The sequence below is a fragment of the Hetaerina americana genome, unplaced genomic scaffold (assembly GCF_022747635.1).
Source record: "Hetaerina americana unplaced genomic scaffold, ioHetAmer1.1.p SCAF_9, whole genome shotgun sequence".
Taxonomy (NCBI): domain Eukaryota; kingdom Metazoa; phylum Arthropoda; class Insecta; order Odonata; family Calopterygidae; genus Hetaerina; species Hetaerina americana.
Genome location: NW_027287538.1, coordinates 51,615,430 through 51,643,112, shown reverse-complemented (window position 1 = coordinate 51,643,112; position 27,683 = coordinate 51,615,430).

The following is a 27,683-nucleotide window of genomic DNA, read 5'->3' as shown; positions in this document are numbered from 1 at the left end:
TTCCGTGAATTCAAATTAATGAATATTCTTCGGGAAATTTGTGAATGCACACAGGGTTTCATGTCTTCTATGGGAATTCACGCTAAGGGTCCACTTTTATGAGTTTATTACACGTGCACAAACACACTCCCCTAGATTATCGAGTTCACTATCGACTAAACACCGGGTTCGATAATGAAGAATGAAATTGCCGCCGTCCTCGATGCCGACCGCTTGAGTGAGTACCCTTTTGTTCCCATGAAATCTTCGTTGTTTCCATAAATTTTTCCATGACTGAGAGGACTGAGGAAATGGTAAACAACAAACTTTTATTTTATGAATTATTCTCCCATTAAAGAAATTCTTAATTTATTGAATAATTTAATCAATCGCCTATTTGATTATCAGTAAATGTGAGCGATTTTTGAAGGCTATTGAGATATGGAAATAGATAAGAATGGATAGATAGAAATTAATTGGACGGAGAGGAAGACTAACGACGAAGTTTTAAATATGCTGGGAGAAGACTGGATGATTTTAGAAAGAATTCTAAAAAGGCAGAGAAAGTGGATTGAGGAGATGTTGAGAGGTAGTGAGGGGCTGAGAACCGTGATAGAAGGGGGAATATTAGGAAAGAGGGAGGAGGGAAGAGAACTGGCTTCCTAGGCGACATGAAGGCGGATAAAAGGTATATACCGGGAACTGGAGAAGAAAAAATATGTAGGGCAAATAAACAGTTTGGGTTGGAGGAAAGTAAGGGTAGCGGAAACCTACCTTTTATCGCTAGACTACCTACGGTGATCAGTAATGCATTCAATTGTCGGAGTAGTTTTGATTACTTTCAGCTTGGCTACTGCCGTTACAATCTTGGGCATAGTTTTGAACGTTTAAAAATGATTCGCCTCACAAGTTTAGTCTACGACATTAAATTCCATAGATATCGATACGTTACGAGCCCACTATGCCGTTTATCTGGATATTTTAGGTTATTTCGTAACTGTACCGATGTATCAATCAATCGCACTGGCTCATTTTGAGCGATGAAGAGCCCATTCGAGAGTTATCGAGGCATCGGCGTGCCTCCGGTCACCGCCAAGGGAAAAGGTGTGCGCGAACAACGGCTGTAGAGTTTATCGTGCCACATGCGGGATGATATTTAGTAATACGACAACTCATGCATTGCAATTTACTGACAAACAAGCCCTCATACCAATTGATTAAGAATACATACAATAAACTCGAAAATTATAGACCGATACAATAAATAAGGTGTAGAAGTCAACTGATATTAAAAAAATATATTTGTGCTTAAATAAAAACTGCAGGAATTACAAAATTGCGTTTCCTCATAAAAAGTGTATTTTTACGAACATAGTTTAGTTACAGAGTAACGTCATCCGGCGGGAAGTATATTAAGCTCGTCCTTTATACGTGTACGAGGTGTGCTCAAAAGTAACGGGAATTTTGTAATTTCGCATAGTGTACTATGAGTTCTTACCACAAGGTTAAACAATCAATAAAGAGTACTGAGCACAAATTCAACGCTGTTTGGGTGAAGCAATATAAGAAAAACGCTCGTAATCGTGACGAAACAATTTATTGCTCTCGCACCACCACGATAATGTACCTGCTCACTGTTATTTCGTATATATTTGGCCAAAAACAGCTATGTTACGATAGGAAGAGGACGCCTCGATAACTTAACTGGCTAAAACACTCGGACGGACATCGGGGGATCCGGGTTCGAATCCCAGTCAAGGCGAATGATTTTTACACTCTGATATTGTTGATCGGTAATGATGTAAATATTCGCCAGAGATGACCCAGTGTGACATTTTTCTGTTCCTAAAGATCAAGCGAATCTTAAAGGGCCGTCGTTTTAGAAGTACGGATGAGATTAAAAACGTATCGCTGAAAGAGCTAAAAGCTATGCCAAAGATAGAGTTCTAGAAGTGTTTCGAGGATTGGAAAAAGTACTAACATAAGTGTATAATATCTAATGGGGACTAATTCGAAGGGGATAAATTTGATGTAGACGAATAAAGAAAATTCTTTTAAAATAACTCAAATTATTGACTGCACCTCATATATCCACATCTGATGAACTTGGTCCATTTCCCCAGATGAAGTTTTTCTCTAATGAAACCACTGTCGTGCAAATTTTATTTTTGTCGAATTGCAGTTTTATTAGTCTTTTATCTCTTAAAACGTAGGATAACTATCAATCCATTTAAGATACCATTTTTCCAAGAACGATAGTGGGTCATAATAACATAGTCCGACCACGGTAGGGTCATGTTCGGGTAAAAATTAGTCTGGTGTGTACTCACCCCCACCCACACACCCAAGCGATGGCTTGCAGAGTACATAAACAAATTAAAAATAAATACATGCCTTCTTACCTTCCCCGAAGAGGAAATGAATATGATCGCAGAAAGAAATACTTTTAAATTGAATTAAAAGTGATTAGAAGGAGTAGGGAGTTAAGGACAAGCATCCTTAGTGATGATGAAAGGACAAAATTAGTGAAAACCTCTATACGAATATAGTGCCTAGTTTTGTACTGAGGGGAAAATCGGTCTTTGAGGCAGATGGGGAAGCTTAGGTTTGGGGATTTTGAAATGTTGGGTGTGGATAAGGATGGAACAAGTAAAAATGGACAGAAATAAAAACAAATGAGGAAGTAATATTAAGCATACTAGAGGAGGAGAGAGAGTTTCTGGGATAAGATATTCACAGGAGACGGAAAAAGTGGCCTCAGGGAATTTTTATCGGCGATGGAATGCTGAAGACTGCTAGAGAGGGGTGAGTTTTTAGGGAAGCGAAGTAGGGAGAAGAGGAGAATAGACATGCATGGCTGAATGAAAGGGAGCATGCGGAATTGTTGAAGGGTTTGTTATAGTTGGGGGTTTGTCAGGTTGTGCCGCGTTAGGTAAGGATTGGAAATATAGCGGCGGTTTGCCTCAAATGAACTATGGCCTTGTCATCAATATCGTAAACGACATGGCATGTAGATTAAGTAAATTCATAACGTGGTGTCAAAAAGTTCTAGGCGAGGGAGGTCGGTGGTAGGCATCCACCAGACGTCCCTCCCACCCTTCGACCAGATTCAAAACCAATGAGTTCCATCCAGGAAAGAGATCAACCAGTGCGAGCGTGACTGTCCTTCGCTTCCGCCCACCCCTGAGGGCGAAGACGCACGACTTGCCCAAGGCGCGGCAGGCGCACGGATCGCGCGAAGGGATGGAAGCCGAAAGGTCGGTTGACCCGGAGGAAGATCCCGACCGCGGAAGACTCGACTTCCCTTTCCGTTTGGGAGGGAATCGAAGGACTTGACTCACGTTGAAGTTTCGATGAAAATAACTCTGTGCACCGTAATGGCACCCTGAATCACTCACGTTGAGCTGCGCGTGAATAATATCATCATCTTCTAAAAGCGAAGCATTGTCGTTGTTGCCATTGGTCTCTCTCCATTGCCGTTCTTTTGAGTTAATTGTAGGTTGTTACTCTCATTGTATTTTTTATATAATCTATAAATTTCTTTCTTGACCTTCCTCTTCCAATTTTCCTATTATGTCATCCTCCATTATATTTTCCAGGAAGTTGTCATGTCTGAGAACATGTTCAACAAATTTTATTTTCCTTTTCTCCATCTCTTTTACTGAATTCCTTTCCTCTTTAGTTTTTCTCAATACTTTTATGTTGTCTTTCTTGTCTGCCCGTCTTTTTCTTGTTATTCTTCTCCAAAATCTACATTTCCATTGCTTGCATCCGAGCCTTTTCCCTATTTCCCAATGTACAAGTTTCGCATCCATATAATAATCTACTCCAAATAAACGTTTTTGCAAAGGATTTTCTAATTTCCAATTTAATATGTTTGATTCCTGAAAGATTCTTTTTATTTTCATACGCCTTCTTCGCCAAGGCTATCCTTTTTTTCACTGCAGAGGTGCATCTATTGTCTCTTGTAAGTACACTCCCAAGGTAGCATAACTCTTGTACAATGGAACTCTTGAATAATAGTGCTTAGTAAGATATTATTGCATGGAAACAAGAGATGGAAATATGAACTGGGTACAACTGAAAAGAGAAAGTACGGAAGATGCGTGCTAGGCTGGTTTGTGTATTTTAGGAGAATGGATGAGAGTCGAATCACCAAACGGATCTACTACATCTGCATCTGTCCGTTATCCAGCAAGCCACCGCAAGGCATGGAGCGGAGGTTGTTCGGGCACCAGACATTCATGCAAAAACATGCACGAATTCAAATATAAATATAATTGCACATGTGAAATTACACACCTACATGCCTTACCTGCACCATACGACAAAGGATGAGTTCGAGTAAATTAATAAATATTGATTGTGATTAATAAATGTAGTCTGATTACGGTTTATTTTTTTATGATTGTGAATCGTCTGAGGAATAATGAGTACTTGTATCAGTCAGTGATGGTATCTTTCTCTCTTATTTTATCCCGATGTTCCAAACTATTGATGTACTGTGAAGACATAACAATTATCTCGGGATCACCGGACAATTTTGGTGTTCAGTACCTTTCTGATAATCCTAGTTTGCTAGATTGCCATCAGATGAGAGTGAACAAGTGAGAGACCGGAAGAATGAGATCGATAAATTCATATGTGAATGTGGTCTAAGGGAATATTGAGGTGAGGGGTCTTCGAAGACTCTGGGACAGAAGGGCGTTAAGGAATATTATAATTCCTATGAACAGAATAGTGTGTATGAAAACATACATGCATTTTATAGAGGCAAAAGGATCATGGAGGGGATCGGAATGGTACAGTGGCTAATGCACAGGCTTCCTACAGAGAGTGCCCGGGTTCAAATCCTGGAGAAAACAAATATTCTTCAGTGGTATCCCGATCCCTGCTTGAGGTGCTTTGTGGAGAGCACTTCGAGTGAGTGCAGCGTCCGTCGGATGGGACGTTAAGCTGCGGACCCCGTGGCGCCTTTCGTAAGGAGCAGGGTAATGCCGACACCGGGTTTCTCTCCACCCTTCCTTTCCCATCCATTCCTAATGGCGCAAATGACCTTTAGCTTATCATTGAACTCGTATTAAATTCTTGTCCATTTACAAGGCTCTTATAAACGCTGATTTCATGGTTAACTCAAGACAGCTACTTGACGTGGGAGTGAACGAAGAAGCATGACTTCGTCTATTTGTATGCAGTTTATATAGCTTAATATGTGATTTTTAATATCCTTCGTAAATGAATGGTTGAAAATATGTTCGTGTAAAGTCTTTTAATAATAATAATAAATTGGCTTCATTCGGGTGAGATTGAGACTGGGGTGGTGCATTCTTCCATCTAACCCATCGTCAAATGCATTCAATGAAAATATAATTACATTTTAGCGCTAAATAATATAAAACATGACTAGATATTGACAATCGCTTTACAATGAATATGCTATGAGTACAAAGAGTGTAGAAAGATATGCTACATTGCGGGAAAAACGTAAGGAATAAGGCTTTTATCCTAGACGAAGAAACCCACCGCAGAAAAACACCCAAATATGAAGGAGAGTGTGAAAAACCGGCGAAAACCTCGGCCTCTAGAGAAGTACACAATAATAAAACTGCGAACAAGTCAATGTTCACACTTATATTGTACTGCCGACCCAGATTTCAACACAAAGGTAAAATTCATCTTTAGCGAGTTCCTTTTTATACCAAGAGCTGCACCCGAATTATATGTTCATTCAGAAAATTTCCTGCAATCATGACCGGTAAGTTGAATTGAGCTTGACAATTGACTTTCTTTTATTATTTTATAATAATAAAAATGAGAGATTCACACGAAGTGACGCCCGAGACACTACCCTACCCTACATCTTGAGGATTCCCGTGGAGGATTGTGACTTGATGGTTTTTAGGATGCAATACCAATGCCTGAAAATGATACGAGATGAAGTTTTTTTGGGAAGATATGCAAATATATTTTATTTGTATATTTTATATTTTTCAGGCTTTAGGCAACTTAATATAAACACAATCGAGCCACGGTAACATTCCGCCTCTCGAAATGGACCTTTGGGGGCAGACTCTTGTTCCCCCAAGGCTCTTCATTCCGGGCGAATATCGGCTCCAATCATTAATCTTGATTCCATGTCTTCAGTAATGACTGTTACATCCGAATGGGGTACGTTCTTTAAGACAATGACCTACATTTAAAATTACTTTAAAACTAAACTGCAGGATTTCTTAATTTTATTTTTTTACTTTTTGTCCTAGTACTCAGTTTAAACACCCATTTTACCTAATGGCGTTATTTATTATTATTATTATTAGGTAATCTACCGGTTAAGGTAGGTTTTTGGATGGACATAATTACTAATTAAATAATTTGTGACCCCTAGCAAAACACAACATTCTACTTTACATCAGGTCCCTCTTCAGCTCTGAGTACTTTCTTCCTCCCTTCATCCCGTCCAACGTCCCTATCCTGTTCCTTCCCTTTCCTCTTTTGCCCAACAATGGCGTTATAATTAATAAAAATCCTCTCAGTAAAAGATCTTCATAATAATCAAATGCGGCGAGTATGTCTATTCCATTCTAATTTTAAGCACGCGCCCCATAATTGCAGCGTATTTCACACACATAGTTCATTGTGTGCCCACAAGTCAAGAATTCCAACAACAATGTATTATGATTTCTCATTGCAAGGGAAACTTACTTTTCACACTTTTGCAACGAATGAGTTTTGCAGTGTCTTGCGAAACACACATGATACTCGAGAGCGATTTATGCTGTGTAAGAATGTCAGACAGTGATCAGGCTATAATTACGTTTCATCTACTTTGGTATGAATGCCTAAAGTCTATTTCTACAGTAAGAATGCCTAGTAGTTTTCTAATATAGCTAATCTTTAATCGAATTACTAAATCATTGTGTTCTCACCAGAACCAGAGCATTTAGGCAGAGAAGATTTCACAAGGAGGGAACTGATGACAGGATTTTGAAATCTGGATGTGGAGAAGGATGGAAAGGAAAATCAACGAAAAAGTGCTAGACGCAGTAGGAGAGGTGAGAAGATTTTTGGGAAAAATCCAGAGGAGGCAGGAAAGATGGATGCAAAGCAATTTAATTGGAGATGGAATGATGAAAACTATAATAGACGGGAGGGCGTTAGGTAATCGAGGTAGGCGGAGTGAAAGGATAGACATTTAGGACGAAATGAAGGGAGGCAAAGAGTAAGCTGAATTAATGAAGGGTTCATCGCTTTTCGGGTTCCAGGTAGTGTTTCGTTAGAAGATGCTAAGAAATGTAGCGATGTTTAGTCTGTGTCCATCCAAAACTTATCTTAAACGGTAGAGTGGTAATTATTATTATTATTGTATTTTAACTTTTTCATGTGAATATTCTGAACAGTTGGCACTGAAGACTAAAAAAAACATTACAATTTTCAATGATGGAATGAATTTTTTTTGACAAATCGTGGATTAAATCTACATGGAAGTAATCTATGAAGTACTTCCTGGGAGGAATCTCATACATATATTAATCTATGTGAATCACAAGGAAATCCATTAATTCTTTCAAGGGATGGGAAAACATATTCGGTTATCCGCAAAAAAATAGGTGTAAGAGTTGAAAGAAGAAAGAGAGAAGCGTTGAAAAAAATTGTCTGATACGATTCAGAAAAACAAAAAGCCGAGGATTATCGGGTAATTTATGCCAAAAGCAAAAATTACCCAAGAAAGACTTAAAGAACAAAATGGACGACGATTCCTTTGATTCGTTTCTGATAAACGAAAACTCTCCTCCAACCACACGGCGAAGATGGTATATTTTCTGCTTGCAGCGTCGTCCCCTCGCTCCCGACTGCGTGATGGCGGCGAATGAATCAACTTCCCCCTCCCGTCCGCCCTTCTTTCCCGACGCAAAACAATAACAAATGCGATCGTGGAATCGTATCCGTTTCCGGTTTTCCCGTGCGCATTTCAGCCTGCCACCCAACACCCTGGCGTTAATAGGCCTCCTTCACGGGAGTAGCGGGCGGAAAACGGATAATTAAGGCCGACCTATCTCGTTAACTAGACAGCGAGGCGATAAATTAAGCGGCCTTTGTTGCGCAAAATTGAAATTAATCAAACGGGAGATAGGAAGCGTCAGCTTTTGAGGTGAGAATGTGATTCGAGAGATAATGAAATTATAAGGTAACAGAAGCACGCGCGCTAGTGCAACGTGCCGCGGAGGAATGCCTTGCATGGTTGCGAGTGCGTCTTGGAGATTGAAAATGAAGAAAACAAAAATGAAAAAAAAACACACACACACAAATGGACTGCCGGCAAAAGTGAAGTTTCACGTGTAGGTTTCTAAGGAGGACTTCCACATCGCTTTCGTGGCTTAGGTTCAAGAACAATAAGATGGAGTATTAATCAGCGAGAAAATCAGCGACCCCTGTCGGATCGACGAGGACTAACTGAATAGATTAGGATGATGTGTTGGCCACATGTCGGGCCGTGGAACTGGCAAGCGTGTGCATGGCAGAGAGGGAAACATTTGACCTTTACGGAGATTATTGCATTCTCCCCAGACTTAAACGCTCGTAACTTAGAAACCTTTCCCTTGAAAGGATACATGTCCGCCTTTTACTCGCCGTGACTAAGACTGCCCGTGTGCGTGCCTCCTGATAGACTACGAGTAAGAAGAAGAATACGACTCGTATAGGAATAGACGTATCCGAACACATTTGCCGAAGTAACTCTAAATATAATGCATATCTTTTTACGTCACGATGGGCGTATTTATTGAGATGAAAATTTCATCTATCGGATGCCATTGTCATTTTTAGAAAAATGGTTTTATACGCTAAAATAAAAATGGTAGACGTACTAACCCTTATGATTGAGCACTTTCAAGTGTTAAGTTTCCATGCAAGAGGGAGGAACTGTGCGACGACTGTTCCACCAATCAGAAGAAGGGATCCATTCGGTCTCATTGAGCGATTGGTCCGTCTTGTCGTGTCGCCTGTGTACGTACACGGGAACCCAGCCTTAGATATCATATCTGTGTTGATAATAATATACAACTTTGAAACGGCCAACCACAAAATGTATGCATTGTATGCAAATTCGCTCGGCATGTTATCAGCATGTAGTTCGCAAAATAAGGGGTACATTTATTTATGTTGAATCCAGCAAAGCCATTGAACTTCCGTTGTTCTCCTGGGGACTATACACCGCTGTACTTAGTCAGTGGCGTCGTCACGTGTAAGCGAAAGGCCCTCCTATCTATTAAAGGACGATTCCACGAGTCCGTCGAGAACCGTTGACTTTTGATATATGTAAATATCTGGAGGAGGGTATTTCGATACTTTGATCTAGACTGGATGTCAAAGAGTGCTACATCAACCAACTACTACCACTCCTGATTACCAGAAGCTCTTTGACTTCTCCGCTTCATGGAGAGCACAAAAGCTTTATGCGAGACGAATTGTGAATTGAAAACCGCCACAAGGTAATTTTCTACTCAATCTACAAGGGCTAATAATGCCTTTGTCTCTAGTCTTCAACTTTTCCGATCTCTTCTATATCTTTTCCATTAAATCCCCGCCAAACTCTCTGTCCTCCTCTCACTTCCCATCTAATCCTCACTGGATAGTCGCGTCACAATAAAATTATGCGCGTTACTTTCATAATTAATCATGTACTTCCCAGGAATACCGCGACACTTTACAAAACGTGAGTTAAATTAAGATTTGATGCGTTACAAACAGGCCATTTAACTTCCATGCCAAACCATCGTTTTCACGAAGTGGTTTGACGTGAAAATCAGGTATCCACCATAAAAAACTGTCTAATTCTACACCATATAAACAGGCATTATGCCGTGATAAATTTGGCTTCTTAGTCTTAAATGCAGTCTAATAAATAATGAACTCTTGAACATGTGTGTTTTAATGTACGTGTAAAAACTCGTTATTCTCAACCTGTACTGGAATAAGGCCCGGTTTTATATTGTCTCGTTAAATCCAATCCCACCAACGTGTCCATTCGTCTTAAATACAAGTATGACCATATCAATCTCCAATTACGATGTTCAACGCTCTCCAAAACAGAAACATGTATAAAAAAGGTCTAATGCTAACGTTATTTAAATAATGATAATAATTTAAAAATGAAAACGTATGCATTATCAGATGTTCATTTAAATTAACGATGTGAACAAACTGAAAAACCCATCGTAGTACAAAGGAACGACCGCATCTTACATTCCAGACCATCGTAAACAAATTACTATGACTCTTTTGCAGTAAAGGTAATCTGTCGTTGAAACTCCATCTCCGAACGAATAAGAGAGGTAAACGCTATTGCATATTTCAAAACTCAGTACCAATTTGGACTCTAAGTACGATACGTGAATCTGCATAATTGCGATGCGTTCAAAATTTGGGCATATTATTATGTGATTGAGCTAGTTTCTGAATATCGCAATTTATATATAAGATATGATATCAGTGAAATAAATAGACTTGAAAAGTATCTTTACACCAATTTTAATTGGGTACAAATAGTTGCAACGCATCGGCAACGTCATCCTCAAGTACTGGTGCATCCTCAGGTTCGTGCCTGAGGATGACGCCGACGCGTTGAAACTAGTCGTACCTTAAAACAATTGGTGGAGATTGTGTGTTTTTACTGCAGTGATACCGAATTTCCGCAATTTTAACCCTGAAAACATAGATTACAACTATGATATCTTTTACTTTGTTCACATTGATATTATGATTTGCTAAAAAGGACTTTTTTGTCGATCCTCTGATCCGTAAACACTGATGTATGTAAACTAAAATTGATTTTGTTGATAAAATGACACTTGGGAATGACTAATGTTTAATAAATGCACAATTGTCTCCAGGTTGAATGAAATATTTTTCTTTTTCATCACCTGCCAACAACACTACTCAAGCGACCACACACTCTTCCGCGCTCATCTAATATTCTACTTTGCGTCACACTTTTGAATGACCCTCATTAGCTATTTTCTTCGTATGTCCACCAACTTCCTCACTTCCTCGATTCAACACTTTTTCGTTTGCCTTGACCTCCATTCCACTGTATTCTTCCACCTTCTTCGGATCCCACTCCCTCCCTAAGTCGCTCTCCTAGCCGAAATTATAACTCCGCCCATCCACCTTTCATTGTAGACCGAGAATCCCATTGGTCGCGTGCACGTGTGACGCCCCATTGTTTATGCCCAGGTGATACGTGGAGCTATCCTGTGAAGTGGGCAAAATTACTGTAGCGGCACATTTACGCCATTAAACGCCTCATTTTATGCTCGGTTTGCGGATAAAGAGGCAGGGACTTTACGGACGAACCCTGCTAATTGTTAGTCATTGTTATGGACTCATAGAGAGCCCTCCAGCATGTTAAACCTAATTCACACCACACAATTCCCTTGTTCTCTCCTCTTCTGAAGTCCTCTCCTCCTTTTGTGTCGTACTGACGCCATTTCCTTTCTCCTCCAGCCGCCCTCGCACTCCCTTAATCTCAATTACCACCCATTACTTAAATGAGTATGCTCAAAAATTTTCGTCTTACTTCATTTATTTCCACCTCACGCTATCTACCCTTCTTCATATCCGCAAATCTGGTTGCCTTAGGTTCAACTAATTAAATAAAATTACCTAATGTCATTTCCGGCCCTTTTTTTTGGCTCTCCTCACTTTGTATTATTAAATTCAGACAATTGACTTTTCCTGTCCAAATAAAAAAAGCGTATATAGACTTCATAAAAGCATTTTTTCAATGTGATTTCTGATCAGTGTAATCAAATTGTTGCACTGGACAAATAACCAATCGTGCAGAGCAGGTTGTTTATTTTTATTTTAGTGATGTTAGAATGAATAATGACAGAGGAACGAAGCATTCATTTCGGAAATATTTGGTTATGTTGATAAAGGCTTAGACATTTTTGAAACGATGGTTTCATTTCGGAGAACATTAAAAATGTCCTCTTTGGTGATGGAGGATAATTGGAATTCGATATTCATCAACTGTGGTTGAAGTAACGTAATAATAAACCTTATGCGAGATTCCTCCCCTAACCCTCTCTAGGGAAACATAAAACATTGCTCAAATTTGATCACACCCAAAACCCCATCGAAATCTTAAGGAAAGCCTATTAGTGCCAGAAACAGTTGAAGAGAGTGATACGAGTTTTGGGGATTTTTATAAATAGCTATGTTATTCATATCATAATATAAACACATGCATATTAATTAATATGTCATGCCCACGGATTCAGATATATAAAGAAATACGTTGTTCTCTTCGTGGTCTTTCCCTGAATTAGTATTGGGTATAAAACATATGAATAAATAATAAATACTAAGTATTAGCTGAGGACTGCATAGACCAATTCATCTAGTGACATTTTAAGAGAGGATAACCACAAAAAACAATAGTTTAATGGATCATAATGCTCACTTTTTTAATCAGTCCGTTCGAATTTGTCGATGCTGAAATTCAGTATGATGGCGATATTTCAGAACAAGTCAACACATATCAACAGCACAAAATAAATTCACTATTGAACTCAACCTTTCTTCTAGAATACCATGTTTCCGAGCTATTAAAAGCTACGAGTGCCAGATACTATAGCATACCTCAATCCATGGAAATTCGCAATTAATTGAACATGATACTATATTTTTTCCTACAGTATTCTCATCTTTTAGCATACCTGCATAATGTTTCAAAGTCTGAGGCGTCATACTCGGGTGCAATACCTGAATTATACCTTAGGTTGACGTGTTGAACTTGGAAACACATCGTTCCTTAGAAATAAATATGATAGTGAAAAAATATAATATATTTTTCATTGAACTGAAAAATAAAAAATACGCCACAAAAACAAATAGTATAAAAATCTTTCATTTCAGTTCACATTTGAAATCAATTTCATCAATTGCTTCCTATTAAAGTCTTTGATGCTTTTAAAAGTATCATCCAAACAAATTGTTTCCTTGAAATAAAAACAGTGATGTGACTCTGAAATCAACTTAAAAATCGGAACACGGGAAACTTACGCACATTCTTAGAATATATTGCATTAGTAGTTGAACAAATGAAATCGTGAAAGAGAATTAATTGGTTAAACCTCTAAAAGCCAGATATCTTTCAGAAAACATTTTACCTCAATCATGGATACGGTGAAAAAATTGGTCAAGCCATCGTATTTTGCTCTATTTAAATCCTATGCCTTGTGCAGATTTCATTGAATTTTTTCCTTCGAAGCTATTACGACAGTGAATAACAATAAGACAATTGCAGATTACAGAAATCCGTTTGGTGATATATTATGCGCGCGTTTTCAGATCTGAGGGTGGAGATACATACTCGTAGAACCACTTCCGCGCTTCCTATCATTTCTCATTGCCAGGGAAATGCGATCCGCCAGATGTCTCTCTTATCCCTCAGTTTGGCTCTACATTTAGACGAGGTGAGTAGATCTGAAGGACTGTCCTACGCACATACGTATAAGTATTTTTAAGTCGGTTCTGGAGTCGGTTTTTTTTCAAAATTAAAATAATTGCAGAGAGAGGGCCTATTTATGTGGAGCAACGCAATGGTATGCTTAATAATGCGAGGAGATTTCAAACGAACTAAGTCAGGAATCAGTTACAGATCAAAGGTTAAATCATGAACTAACTATATTGAGCAAATTCAACACAGGTCTCTTTTCTGAAGAATCGAAACTATTTAGAAATCTTCATCCTATTCCCAATTATCGAGCAAATATTTGTGAATATAAGATAATGGAAATAGATTGTAGATACGTTCAGCATGAAATTATTTCTGTGAACCATAAAGAACCAGAATAGAAGTAATGGAGACTTTCAAGAGGTTATTCGTAAGATCAAGAATTCCAGGTTAACATCACTCTATATAACTTCTATTGCATTGTGACTTTATACTCGTAGCTTGCCTTACTTAGGCAACTGGTCTGAAAGATGCAGTTAATATAAAGCTGAATGTAACCCCGGTAACTCACATCGCGTGGTTTTATTTATCCCTTGTTTTCCAGCCATTGAGCAAATGGTAAAATATAGAGTCCATGTCTGTTTAGAATCCATCCTCACCATATTCCTTCATGGTGACTTGAAGTTTTACCATCCTGTTGACTATACACCTGTAGTATCTTCCACCCGTGGTAATGTTTACTGGGTTTTATCTGCCCTCTGTGCGTCACACTTTGACGTGGTTGCCTCCGGCTTTTAATCATTCGTCACGACGTCATGTGGGACTGCCAATAAATGCACGAACTGGTGCAATCTGGCGGCCATGACGCGGACTATAGTCCCGCCCACTTGCGGCGCTAGTTGCCTGAAACCCAATGAGGCGTCTGTGCTTGGCGGATCGTCGAGCTGTGCGTATAGCGCCAGTTACGAGTATGTTAGTGTCTGTTGTCCTTATTTTTACTGTTTGTCGAAAATGGAAATTGAAGAAATCACGGAGCAACGAATCAACATAAAGTTTTTGGTGAAGTGCGGTAAAAGTTATCAAGAAATTGCTGAAATGTTGACAGCTGTTTACGGTGATAATGCTCTGAAGAAAATTCCGTTTTCAAGAGGATTAAGCGTTTTAAAGATGGCCGACAGGACTCCAGGGATAATGATGCATGGTCGGGACGACCTTCAACCACCTGTGTTGACGACAACATTGATCGTATGCGATCCCTTGTCCTTACCGATCGTCGAAAAACTGTCCGAATGATAGCTGATGAACTGAATTTAGGAAAATTGACAGCGCACACAATCTTAACCGAACATTTGGGTTTAAATAAAATGTGTGCAAACATCATGCCCAAGCTGCTGACGCCAAATCAGAAGTTGAAAAGAATTGAATGTGTTACTGACTGGAAAAATTCACTCGTAAACGATACTAGATTTCTCAATAGGGTAATCACTGGCGACGAATCGTGGTTTTACGAGTATAACATTGAACTATAATCGCAAAGCAAGGAGAAGAAAGCAAAAGCTGAACCTCGAACCAAAAAATCAAGAAAACGCCGATCGAAAATCAAAGTCATGCTTATGGTTTTCTTTGATGTCGAAGGTGTTGTTCATAATGAATTTCTTCCTGAAGGGCATACAGTAAATGCTGAGTTCTACCTTACAGTTCTCAAGCGTTTGAGAGATCGCGTGCGACCAAATTTGACTCAAGGCGATGGATGTATTCTTCACCATGACAATTCACCTGCACATTCAGCATTTATTGTTCACCAGTTTCTGGCCAAAAACTCAATCACCATCCTTGATCATCCTCCTTATTCGCCAGATCTCGCCCTCTACGACTTTTTCCCATTCCCAAAATGCAAAAATGTGATGAAGGGACATCACTGGGAAGATGTGGATACAATAAAGCAAGAAACGAGGAGAAAACTAAAAACATAACCGCCGAGGACTTCCAAGGGTGCTTTAAACAGTGGAAAAGAAGTTGGAATAAGTGCATAGCATCGAATGGAGAGTACTTAGAATGGGACGAAATCGATGAAGACTAAAATTTGCAAAATAAAGTTTTTATGGCCTCAGATCACGTATTTATTGGACAAACCTCTTATATTATTGTAATGTGTCAGAGTCACCACAAGGACAAAAGCTCAAATTGGAATACAAAAACAACACGCATCGTCGCTGAGGGTTTTTTTGCAAATAAAATACAATCGCTAAAATAGTTTTAGCATATGTTTTCCACAAAATTTAATCAAATTCATTCGGGGGTTAGAAAAAAAGCACCATTTTCAGAAAAGAGTTTTCATGCTAAAACATGTTCATATACACGTTGCCGCTGTTTTTGTGAATTCGTACAAATACAACGGAAACGGGGACCGCAAGAAATTGTTGCGATCCCAATTACGTCATTCTCAGGGAAATGTCAACGAAAAGATAACAGAAACATTTACTCTATATCATCAAAGCAACTTTTAATCGTTACAACTTTTACCTAAATGCAATGATAGTTATGCTATCTTAAACCCGTCAAGAGGAAGTCGAGAAAAGAGGAATTTGGTCGGAAAATTACAAATGGCCATGAAAGAGTTGTGTGAGCACTTGCCACTACTTATTCCAGGAGTCATCTACTATAAACCGGTCACTCTCAAAGTATTTTGAGGACTCATTTTTTTTATTACGAGGATATACACTTGACTAGTTCATCATGCGCTACGGAACACGTTTCTCAGAGGCGGAAGTCCGAATGATTGCGAATAATGTTTGCTTTCCCCAGTTTAAGAGTAAAAATTATTTTTAAAAAATGTTACCCAGTTTATCATACTTAGTCCAAGTGCTCTGACAACAGCTTGACATGAGCAAAAATAATTGGTAGAGAGGTGAGTGGAAAGGGTAATTTTTGCAATGATTATGTCACTCCAAGGAAGTGCTTCAGGCACCCAGACCGGATCTATCACCGCTTTCGCAAACAGCCGCTGGTGCAAAGCGCCAGCACAGCACGTGGTCCAACGAACACGTGAGAGAAGTGCCGACAGGAAATAATTAGGAAAAACTACGGCTGTTATCTTTCGAACGGATATATATTTTTGCCGCCGGAGCACTTGGCCAAGAGTGGACGTTCCTGTCCATTTACAAGGGCGTGAACGACGACAGAATAAACGAAAATCGCCACTTCCTTCCCTCAAGTTCACATTGACTCTTTTTATAAGGGATAATTTCGGGCAAGTATAACTAATTGTTGATGGTCTAGGCATGGCTCACTATTTTCTCCCGCAGATTTGTAATGATAACGTTATCCTATACCGCTGGTATTATCCACGGCAGAATCACTCCGAAATCTCACTTAAGAGTATATGCTACAAAATATATTTGTATATAAAGTAAGATTGATGCTTCAGTCTCCATTACCTCCAATACCTCTTCTCACTAATGAGTAGAATATAGAGATACGCATTAGCCAACACAAAAAACATAAACCGAAGCCCAAGTTTTGGACCGTGTTTATCAAATGCATTTGAACAAATAGAAAATGAAAAAACTTAAATAAGTGAAAAACTATGCAATGAAGTGGAGATATTCTTGTAATATTAATTAAAACTTGACTACAGAGAGATCGATATAAATTTCGGAAACGAAGAATTTCAGGATTTTTTCAAAACGGTAATCCACTGGTTAAGGGAGATTTTGAATGGAGACAACTACGATTACTACAACTATGCACAAATAAGTATCTTGTCTCTCCTAACAAAACCAAACACAACATCCTACTCTGCAACAAAGTCTCTCTTAAACTCCGTGTACTTCCTTCCTCCCTTCCAACATCCTTATTCTATTCTTGCCCCTTACTCGTTTGCCTAACATTCTCCCCTCTATCACAGTCTTCAACATCCCACTACTGATCAATATACCCTTCATCCATTTTTCCTGTCTCCTTAAAATTTTTCCCAACAATCCCCTCGCCTCCCCCACAATACCCAGTACTTCCTCATTTGTTGGCCTTTCTGTCCATTTCACCTTCTCCATTCTTCTCCACACCCACGTTTCAAAAGCCTCTAATCTACGTCTATCCTCCTGCTTCAATGACCACATTTCCGCACCGTACATAGCTACGCTCCATATCAAAGTTTTTACGAGCCTTTTCTTAATATCCTTACTCAAAGTCCCTCTCATCAACTCCCTCCTCCTTGTGAAAACTTCTTTGCCTAACCTAATTATTCCCCTCATGTCCCTACTACTTTTGGCCCAAAGCACTTCCGAGATACGTAAACTGTTCCACCTGCTCTAGTTTTTGCCCTCCTATTTTAATGTTTAACTTTGACTTGTTCTTTCTGGTAAACTGCATAACCTTTGTTATATTTATATCGAATCTTACTCCATATATATCGCAATAAATTTCCAATTCACTCAGCAATGCTTTTAACCTCTAGGCCGACGAGCAAAATAGAGTTTAGTCATCAGCAAAGCTAATTGATTCCCCGCCGACTTTCATCCATATCTCCAGTTATTCCAATGCCTCTTCAACCATTGCCTCCACATGTAAGTTGACAGTTAAAAAATAATACTGCAAGACGACGAATGCTCCTAAATGGCAGTGCTAGGTGGTGTGGAAATTTTCAACGAGATGATGGATTAACCCCGTGGGCCATTGTGAAGAGCACAATACATTTTTATATATGACTTTTCAATGCATTCAATACTTGTACAAAAAGGCAGTGTTTGTGAAATTTAGATAATTGTCTTAAAAAAACGATTTCCTTTGAAGAAATATAAATAAATACGTGACGCGTCCAAGATCTAATATCTTTTTCTTTTTTCCTGACAAACTACTTTGACCAGAAAGATTTAACCCCGTTAATTACATACATTAGTCGCTTGGATCATGCATATAAAATTCGGGAAATAGATGCCAGAACTAGCCGACTCAAGGACTCCTTCTTCCCACGGACAATACGGGATAGCAACTGCAGGGTTATAGATAGCAAAAATTCCACTTGCCACCCTCAGCGTCTAAAAAATAATTAGTTGTATTTAAATGCATGCTCTTCCACTAACCTATGTGTTTTGCTATAATAACCCATTCTTTCCGAATGACCTCATTCATGTTCTGTTCATCTGTTTTTAAGTTTCCCTTTCAATCCCTCGTCCCTCTCCGCGGGGGCAAATTCCTGCTACCTGCAACGTTGGGTCGTATTCCCTGCCAATTAGAGACTCTTTGGGGATAGAGTGTTTCGTGGTGCATTTTCATGTGGTAGTGATGTTTCAATTTCTTGCTTGTTGTGTCCTGGCTTCCGTGTTGGTTTAGGGTGTTGTAGAATGTCTTTCGTGCTGCATCATGGGGTGCAGATTTTTAGTTGTTTTGCGGTATATGTGTTTGCATGAGTGTTGGATGAAGGGATTTTTGCATGAGTGTGTGCGCTGCTGTGGGTGTAATTTTCCGTGTTGTTTTTTTTGCATGTGGTATTTTTCTTTTTTACGGTTGGTGACCTAACACCCCCCGCCACACGCCCTTGCGGCGGCTTGCGGGGTATTATGTAGATGTAGATGTAGATGTAACCTATGATACTTTCCAAAATAATTTATCTGAAGATTTTAGAATTCTACTCAACATCGGTACCATGGTTCCATAGCCGGTGATAACACTTCTGCAGCATATGTTCCTTTTTCTCACTGTAAAATTGCTAATGGTCCGTGGTCGAGGATTCTTGCGTTCGTTGTCACATGGCGTTTGGCCTTCTTAGACTGTCACGCGCGCAGGAACGCATATTTTTACATCCATTACATCATCGTCAATTTACGATGGATTTCGATGAGTATTAAACCACGCAAGTGAAGAAGTCGGATTAATACATGCTGTTCTTGTGCACTAATCGACGCCATTTACAGTATTGAAACCACTTCACACTCTAGCGGCAGCTATACGAACCTTGTGCACTGTAGTTCGTAGCCATCTATGACTTGTAATTAAAAATCATGCCTGAATCTTTTAGGCACGATCACTTACTCAAATATGCCGAATATTATGAAAAATATTTTAGTGTAATAATATTAGGAGTTCTTAAGAGATCGAACGCACCTCATAAAATAATGCGGGGAATGTGAGGATAGCAAACCAATTAGTTTGGTCATAAGTATTGAAAGGATTAAGTAGCCTTTATTTTAATAAAGTCCCCACAAATTTATTCGATGGTAAACATTTTTAATGCACTGCATTAAACGGTCAAATGTTGTTCAGTAAATGGGGACACTGCTTCCCGCTTTACTTTATGGAGTTCTTCCATATTCAAGAATAGGGCACAAAAAAATCAGCAAAATCCAGATAAACACAATAATTTCAACATTATATTGTATTATTTTTTTCATCGTATCTATCAAGGAACCTAAGAATTTCATTTTTATATGCAAGGTAAAGTCTGTTTAAATGATGTTCCCGCGATTTTATGTGGCCTCTTGAATAAAAATTTTTGCAAGCATTCAACATTTGATTATAACTACTGAGCACGTCGTCAGGTTCTTTTTACAGGTTCGTTGGTCATTTTTTGTATATTTACAAATTTAAAAAATTAGTTTTCCAAATAACAGTAGGTTTTTTGCGGCGAAACATAGGTAAGGATGACAAATAAAATGAACTCTTAATAGTAATAGTAGCTTTAGGGGAGGCGACCGACCGCTGGGGTCATTTGCACTATTACACATGGGTGGGAAAGGAAGAAGGGTGGAGTGAAATCCAGTGTCGGCATTGGCCTACTCTTAACGGAAGGCACCAAGAGGTATGTAGTTTAACATCCCATCGGACGCGACGGGCGCCGCTCTGAGTGGAAAACCATCGCACCATTACGATCCCCGAACGAACTCTTCATTTAACTCCGATCGGCATAGGTAGAACAAAACGTTGACTTTTTGTTCATGTGCCCAATACTCGGCAGGAAAACCCGATAAATAAGTGAAAACACTAATCGGTATGGAAACCTTCAATGGAAGATTGAAATCGGGTGATCACCTCAAATGCTACCGGAGCGTTTCAACTACTTTTCCACAACCAACGCCAGGAATTAAACGTAATTTAAAATGTAAATTTGAAAAATTTTGGACAATACTCAAAATTATATTCCTCCATTGCATCAAAATAATATACTTTCAGACTGAAATGTAATTCTAAAGAGACCTGGGTTGGGAAAAGAGGGGATAACCATTGTCTCATCTAGCCCCGGTGAAATATACAAAGTCACAATATCACTTGCAGGTAACAACATTTAGACTTAACATTTATCATGCGATGAGTAGATAACCAAAGTCAATGGCCGGGGCAGGGTATAACTAAGGCGGTCATGAGCGATGAACCACTCCAGTCTCACCCGGCAGAAGCTCCAGAGTGATGATTGCTTTCATGGGGTTCTTAGGACGCAGCGATGCGCTAATGCAATCACCCTCGTAGTTGATTCGGCCTCAATGAAGGCACAACCAGAAAAAGGGAATATGCGGGGTAAAGGTGGTGGAGGGAGAAACAGCGGCGGGGGCTGTATGACCTACCGGGAGAGGTAGCATCTCTCGGCGGGTACCACACGTGTCACGACGGCACGCGGCAAAGGCCGTCCTACAGCACGCGCCCAGCGGGGAGGGATGGGTCGGTCGCCGAATGGGTCATCCCCCGCCATCCGCCGACCGTCCATCCCCACAACCGCCCATCCAGTAGGGCTGGCTGTGCCAAGACGTATATGAAACGGAGAACTCCGTTAATACTTGCTCTGCATCAAACGTGTATGTATGTAATATATATATAGTATATATATATATATATATATATATATATATATATATATATATATATATATATATAATATAGTTTTTTTAATTGCTCAGTTCTCAAAGTAAATTGTAATCTTTATGGGGCTGGCGAAAAGATGGATACATAACCTTCAATAAGGTAGAAGAAGGGACAATTGCCGAAGATGTTGAAAGAAAATGAATAAAATATTTAAGAGATTTTCCGAAAAAGTAACTTTTTAACTGAATAGGGATGAACGTTTAGCGTGCCGCCCGAATCTGGCTGTTCCGTACTTATCTTCCTAAATTAAATTGAGGACGGCATAAGCATCCATGTAAGTGACTGAGTTATATTATTAAACGCAACTCTTAAACCATCCCCACACTTCTCGTGTTCGAAGTCAAATACCAAGGGGCAAAAGGCATAAACCGAAGGCTTATTTTCTATCTTGACGTAAATTTCATCATTTAGGTAATTCACCCGCCACCTGAGGCAATACAACCTTGAAATCTACGCGACGGTAATTTCCGGAAGCAGCATGCATCCTTCATCAGATATACGTCGCGGAAGTATAAGGATTAATACAACCTTATTTGAAATTGAATTAGCGACGATATATTGACGAGGGAATAAGCGTCGGATATTACCTCACAACTACTAACTCCAGGGTAGGTTTGATAAGTGAGTCAAATGTCACTGTACCAATCCCTGAACGTTATGCAAAATTCAAATTTTAAAGAGAAATAATGGATACCAGTTACTTCCCCTGTGACGCCAGTGGTTTACCAGGAAGATCTGCTACCCGAACAAATCACACAGCTTTGGTAAAGCTGAGAGAATAGGGAAGCGTAGCCTATTTAATGAATACAGCCCTTCGGTCAGAGGCCGAAACTATTAATAAAATTACCGTGAACGTCGAGCAATATCTACAATATCGGATTTATCGAGTAATAGCAACTTTGTGGGTGTATCGATCGGAATTGAAAATATCACCTATACTATCGAAATTATTCATAAAATATCCAGATCAACATGTACCTTCTGTATGTCGGTTGCTTGATATCAAATCTGATTGATATGAAAAATGTCGATGGTGCCCAATTTCTTGTAACATCGCCCATATTACTTCCTCAGAGTTTAGTGTACAGGTTTGTATCGGTGATCTGATCCCCTTGTACCTCGGATTCTTCGGAGGCTCTCGTTATAAATATATTAATACGAGGCATAGTCGAAGAGGAAGGGCCGTTTTCTTATATTTAAATATTAGGAGGGCAGAACAATATTTTCGCATTCAGCACCATCAATTGACAGTTTTCAAAACCACGGAAGTTATTGTTTTGATCTTTAGTAGCCGTTTGCTTGTCAGTGAATGCCGTCAAAAATATCCGTGAAAATTTTCGCTGATGCCAATTACCAAGTGGGTGCTGTGATTCCATTTTTGTGTGCATAAGGATAACCACCTACCCCAATTTATTAAGAGTTGTGCTTAGTTCATGAACCTACGGTAATGAGCGAAGAAAAAGTCAGACAATAGTGTCGAGATTTAAAAAATTGGCCGCACCTATGCAAATGATAAAGAGAGCGGAGTGGCAGACACAGTATCCAGACCAATGATATCGTTCCACAAGTGAATCAAGTACTTCGATCTGAGCGATGATTGACGATTCTCTGGCTGATACAGTTCCTCTTGTTGGACTCACCACTATTTACAGTTTGTTATGGAAAAGCTCGGATATCACAAATTGTGTCAAAGGTGGGTACCGAAAATGCTCACAGACCAGCACTAAGACCAAAGAATGTTGAGTGGACGAGCGTCTTTGGACCCCTTTCGACAAGATGAAGATGACTTGCCCTCTCAACTAACGACTATTTCCTCTTCTTGAGCTTGAAACAATGGCTAGGTGGACATGGTTTGAAGATGGCGAAGAGCTCAAGACCACCTTCCACTGGTTCAATGCCCGGGGGAGCAAACTTCTATGTGCTCAGGGATTTAAGAAGCTGGTGCAGCATTACGAAAATAGCTTACAAAGTGAACAGCGATCATGTAGAAAAGTGATGTAGGTTTGTGGGAAACTAATATGCCAATAAAAACATATTTCAACGAATATATTTCTTTTACGACCAAACGGCCCTTACTTTTCGAATATGCCTCATATAATGCCTCACTTCTCTCTGGCCTTCCTCCGTTCCCCGAAAGCCCAAATAGCTCCAGAATTACGCACCCGCTCTCTTGGGGATGACATTGCTCTCAGTCAAGGTCATACCCGGCAATGGCTGCTTCATTTAATCTTATCACTAGCCAAATGCCCATCCTCTCTATCTTTATATGACAACAATGACAGCTTATAATTATGTCTTTAATAATTAACTAAACCTAATAAATGGTCAAGAACCAATGTCTTCATCCTATTATTTTGGTCCTAAATAATTTCCTACAAAAACGTCTTCCCATGCCATCCAATCACATTTTTGATTGAAACACGAAAATGGGCGAAGATAGCTTCTATTTTAACTTATATTTTTACCTTTTGGAAGGAGATTCCTTGAAAGAGCAATCGACTATTTCAGCGTTTGAAGTCGTCCGTAATGAAATACCCAGTATTTAAGTCTCTCGACAGCAAACATTAAAAAATTCAAATCCTACATTTCCTGACGAGATGAGAGAAATATGCAAGATATGACTCATGGACCAAATATCTGCAACCTGTATATAACGAAGCAAAATTGAATTAAGGGGCATGGCTGTTCGAACGCACTTTTCTTAACAAAGTGAGGGAAGAAAGTGGATAGGCGCTAATGGTGAAATGACGAGAGGGTGTGTGAGGGTTAATATATTAATGCATGAGGACACAGGAGAGTAGGGGACGCGGAGGAGTAGGGTAAATGAGATGCGAAGAGCATTTCATGTCAGCGAGGGCATTGACGACCCTTGAAGCCAATTAACTTTTAATACGTGGAGAGTGCTCGCAGATGCAGTAATTTTGAGATGCTTTCAGCGACAGCAGTTTGTATCTACAAGACAAATGGGTAAGTCGCTTTGAAAATGTGAGTTAATTATTCAATTAATTGGCATTAATTGATGTAGCATTAGTTTATCATTGCCAACAAAACTTGCAACGCTTAAAAAACTGTGGTGATACTTGAAATTAAAAAAAAAGATGCACTCCAGGTAATGACTTTAACGTAAACAGCTGCTCCATTATAATTTATATTACACCTCTTACTAGATGAGACATTTCAGACACTCCTCTACGTCTGAATTTATCAGGCCGCATTATCCTTATTAGCATAGTTATTTAATGCATAAAATTGTCGATTTGACTCCGAGTAGTACGTCAGCCACATCCATCGCATGCAGAAACATATTCAAATAGCCTACGTCTGCTTCGGATGATGAAATACGCTTGTCGCGAAGGTGTTTATTTACACCCTGGCGAACAAATTAAAGTCACAAAGAGAAACGTTCGGAATATGAAGAGCATCAAGAACGCACTTCGAATTGATTTTTGCTTGATAGCCACGATTTAGCGTCGTAGAGCTGGCTATCAAATTTCAACTTATATGAAACCACTCTTGGAAAAAAAGCATACTATTTTACCTATAGTCGTGTGTATGACTAGTCTAATAGCAAATGTGCAACGCCGAACACCTGTGATGACTTCCTTGAATTGGTCGAATTATCCTTCGGCCAATTCAAGGAAGATTCGACTGCTTTTCGGACGAATACAAATCACCAGACGCCGGATGCGTCCTAAATTAGCTCAGGTGTGCAGCAGTTTTCATAAATGACATGAATTAAACCACGAATCAAGTTGGAAGAGTATGTTTTCAGCAACCAAATCCAAAGTGCGCGTCATAATACTTCAAAATGATTGATGCCCGTGCCGAATTGCCACTGCAACAATTCTATTTTTATCATTAGTGGAATGGTGTGTCGTACTACCATTGGCTCTTAAGCATCTGGATATGCCGTCCATCAATATTGGGAGTTTGATGCCTAAAGGATTGTCCAGTTTCTAAATTTCTGTGAAAAGGAAACGATGATCACGTTAATAATGACAGTCACCAATACAACATTGCATGTGTATTTTGCTTCATGGTGCTTAACTTACTTGAATAGATACAGGGAGGCTTATATATATATATATCATATATATAAATATAATTTTATTATTTATTTACACAATTACGTTGCAATTAGGCGAATTTCCTGGTGGCAACGGTCAAGTTAGGTCAAAGATAACTCTTACAACGAAAATTACATACATATGTATATATATATATATATATATATATATATATATATATATGTATACGTGTGGGTGTGTGTCTCAACATGAGCTCGCGAGTGCTTCTAATATATATATATATATATATATATATATATATATATATATATGTATACGTGTGGGTGTGTGTCTCAACATGAGCTCGCGAGTGCTTCTAATATATATATATATATATATATATATATATATATATATATATATATATATATATATATATATATATATATATTGTAGAATACACTAACATTGCATTTTATTCAAGCTTTTGGCCTTCTTCAGGTATGACTGCTGAGACTGAGAGTAGCCTGACCCGAAGAGGACCTAGGAGAATGAAGGCCGAAAGCTTAAACTAGGTGCAACGTGAGTGTCCTTTTAAGGCGTTTAAGTTTATATTTTTTGGGCTCTGTTCCGCCGTCCACGTCCTACAAAGGGGTACAAATATATACGATAGACCTTGAAAATGTAAATGTTCCTGCAAGTTTGGGCAGGTGTTGTACTTATTTTTATTTCATTTACTATCATAAACAATACTAGTACGGGATAAAAAGTGATGCTCCAGATCTTCAGACTGACCGTTCTCTTCCTCATCGATATTAACCATTAAAAAAAAATAGGGAAATGAAGAGCAGGTGCTGATGTGACCGTCTGGTCATCTCTCTTTGTTATCTCACATTATTTAGCATGTTTTACATACTATCAATAATCAATCGTATTTCACACCAGACCAAAAGGGTTATCTCTTGTCAAAGAATTTCTGATCTTCATGAGCTACAAAAAGTTATGCAAACTGGTTTCACAAAATGGTTGTGACTAATTTAGAACTACCGCTATCATGTAAACAAGTTTAGTTGTTCGGGAGATGAAATTAATTACACTTTAATAAATATTATCGTTGATTATTATTAATTATTATTATTTCATACCCACATAAGTTCCTTGATTGGTCGCGTCATTTGCAATATGATTGCTACCGTTGTCGGCGCCAAAAGTAACCACTCACTCGTTTGGTGCTTATGCCGAAAACCTGAAAACTGAATACAAAATGGCTCACATAATCTCTTATCGCACTGTCAACTGTCGACCTGTTTCCATTGTAAACTACGAGTATCTTCCTCTGACGACCTATTTTCTTTGGGAATTATCGTTATTATTTTCGTTTCCATTAAAATTACTATATTAGGAAAAGAACGTCTGAAAAGCTTATTTTCCGAGCCACTTGTAGCAATCCTTTAGTTAGGTACTGCTTAAATTAGTTTTAAGTCAGTGTTAAATTAAAAAATTGTTTGGAATAACCTGTAAGATTAATAGAATAATATATTTCAAATTGACATCTACGTTATTGAATTGGCAGCTACTAGATTTCGGAAAGAATTCCTCCTGGTTCCACAAGACGCGTAATTATGGGTGGATTTATTTAACATTCGCATAATATTGTAATTGAATAATTGTTTACCATTCGGCACTCTGAGAGAATTAGATAACAGCTTCAAAATATTTATAAGGCTGTAAATGGTCAATACATTAGAGAGGGCGGTGGGTCGTCACGGTTACCCTAAAATCTCAAGTCTGCCTCAGTAAAAGAACGATAATTAAACCTTATGTTAGTGTACAAATATCCTGTCCTTAATTTCCCCAAGCAATATTGACTGTTACTTTCTATCTAAGCCTTTATTTTATGATCTGTTTGCGTCATACAAGGTGGGATCAAAAAAAGGCAGCTTACCAGGCAGGGTTCGAGAGCTGGAAGAAACGTTGGCAAAGATACGATATGTCGTCAGCCGGGGCATGTACTTTGAGGGCGACAAGTTCGATTAAGCCGTATCCGTCGAAATACACAAGTTATAAAATCAGTCCTGTCTTTTTTTGGTCACACCTTGTACTATAGACTTTATACTACATTCGTGAATATCTACAAGTATCAAACTCACCAGCTGATGCATATTGTTTAAGGTCGACTAATGAAAACTTTAAGCAAAATTAAATAGATCTCCGCCAATAACGAATGTTTTGAAACCTATAAGCACTTTTAAAAACGGGTGCATAATTTCGAAAAAGAAAATAAATTCCACGGAATTTAGTCGACTTCAATTTAGCACTATATTAACAAATGAGTTATATTCAAAGAACTGAGGGAGATTTCGAGAAAGTAACTTTTTACGGATTCA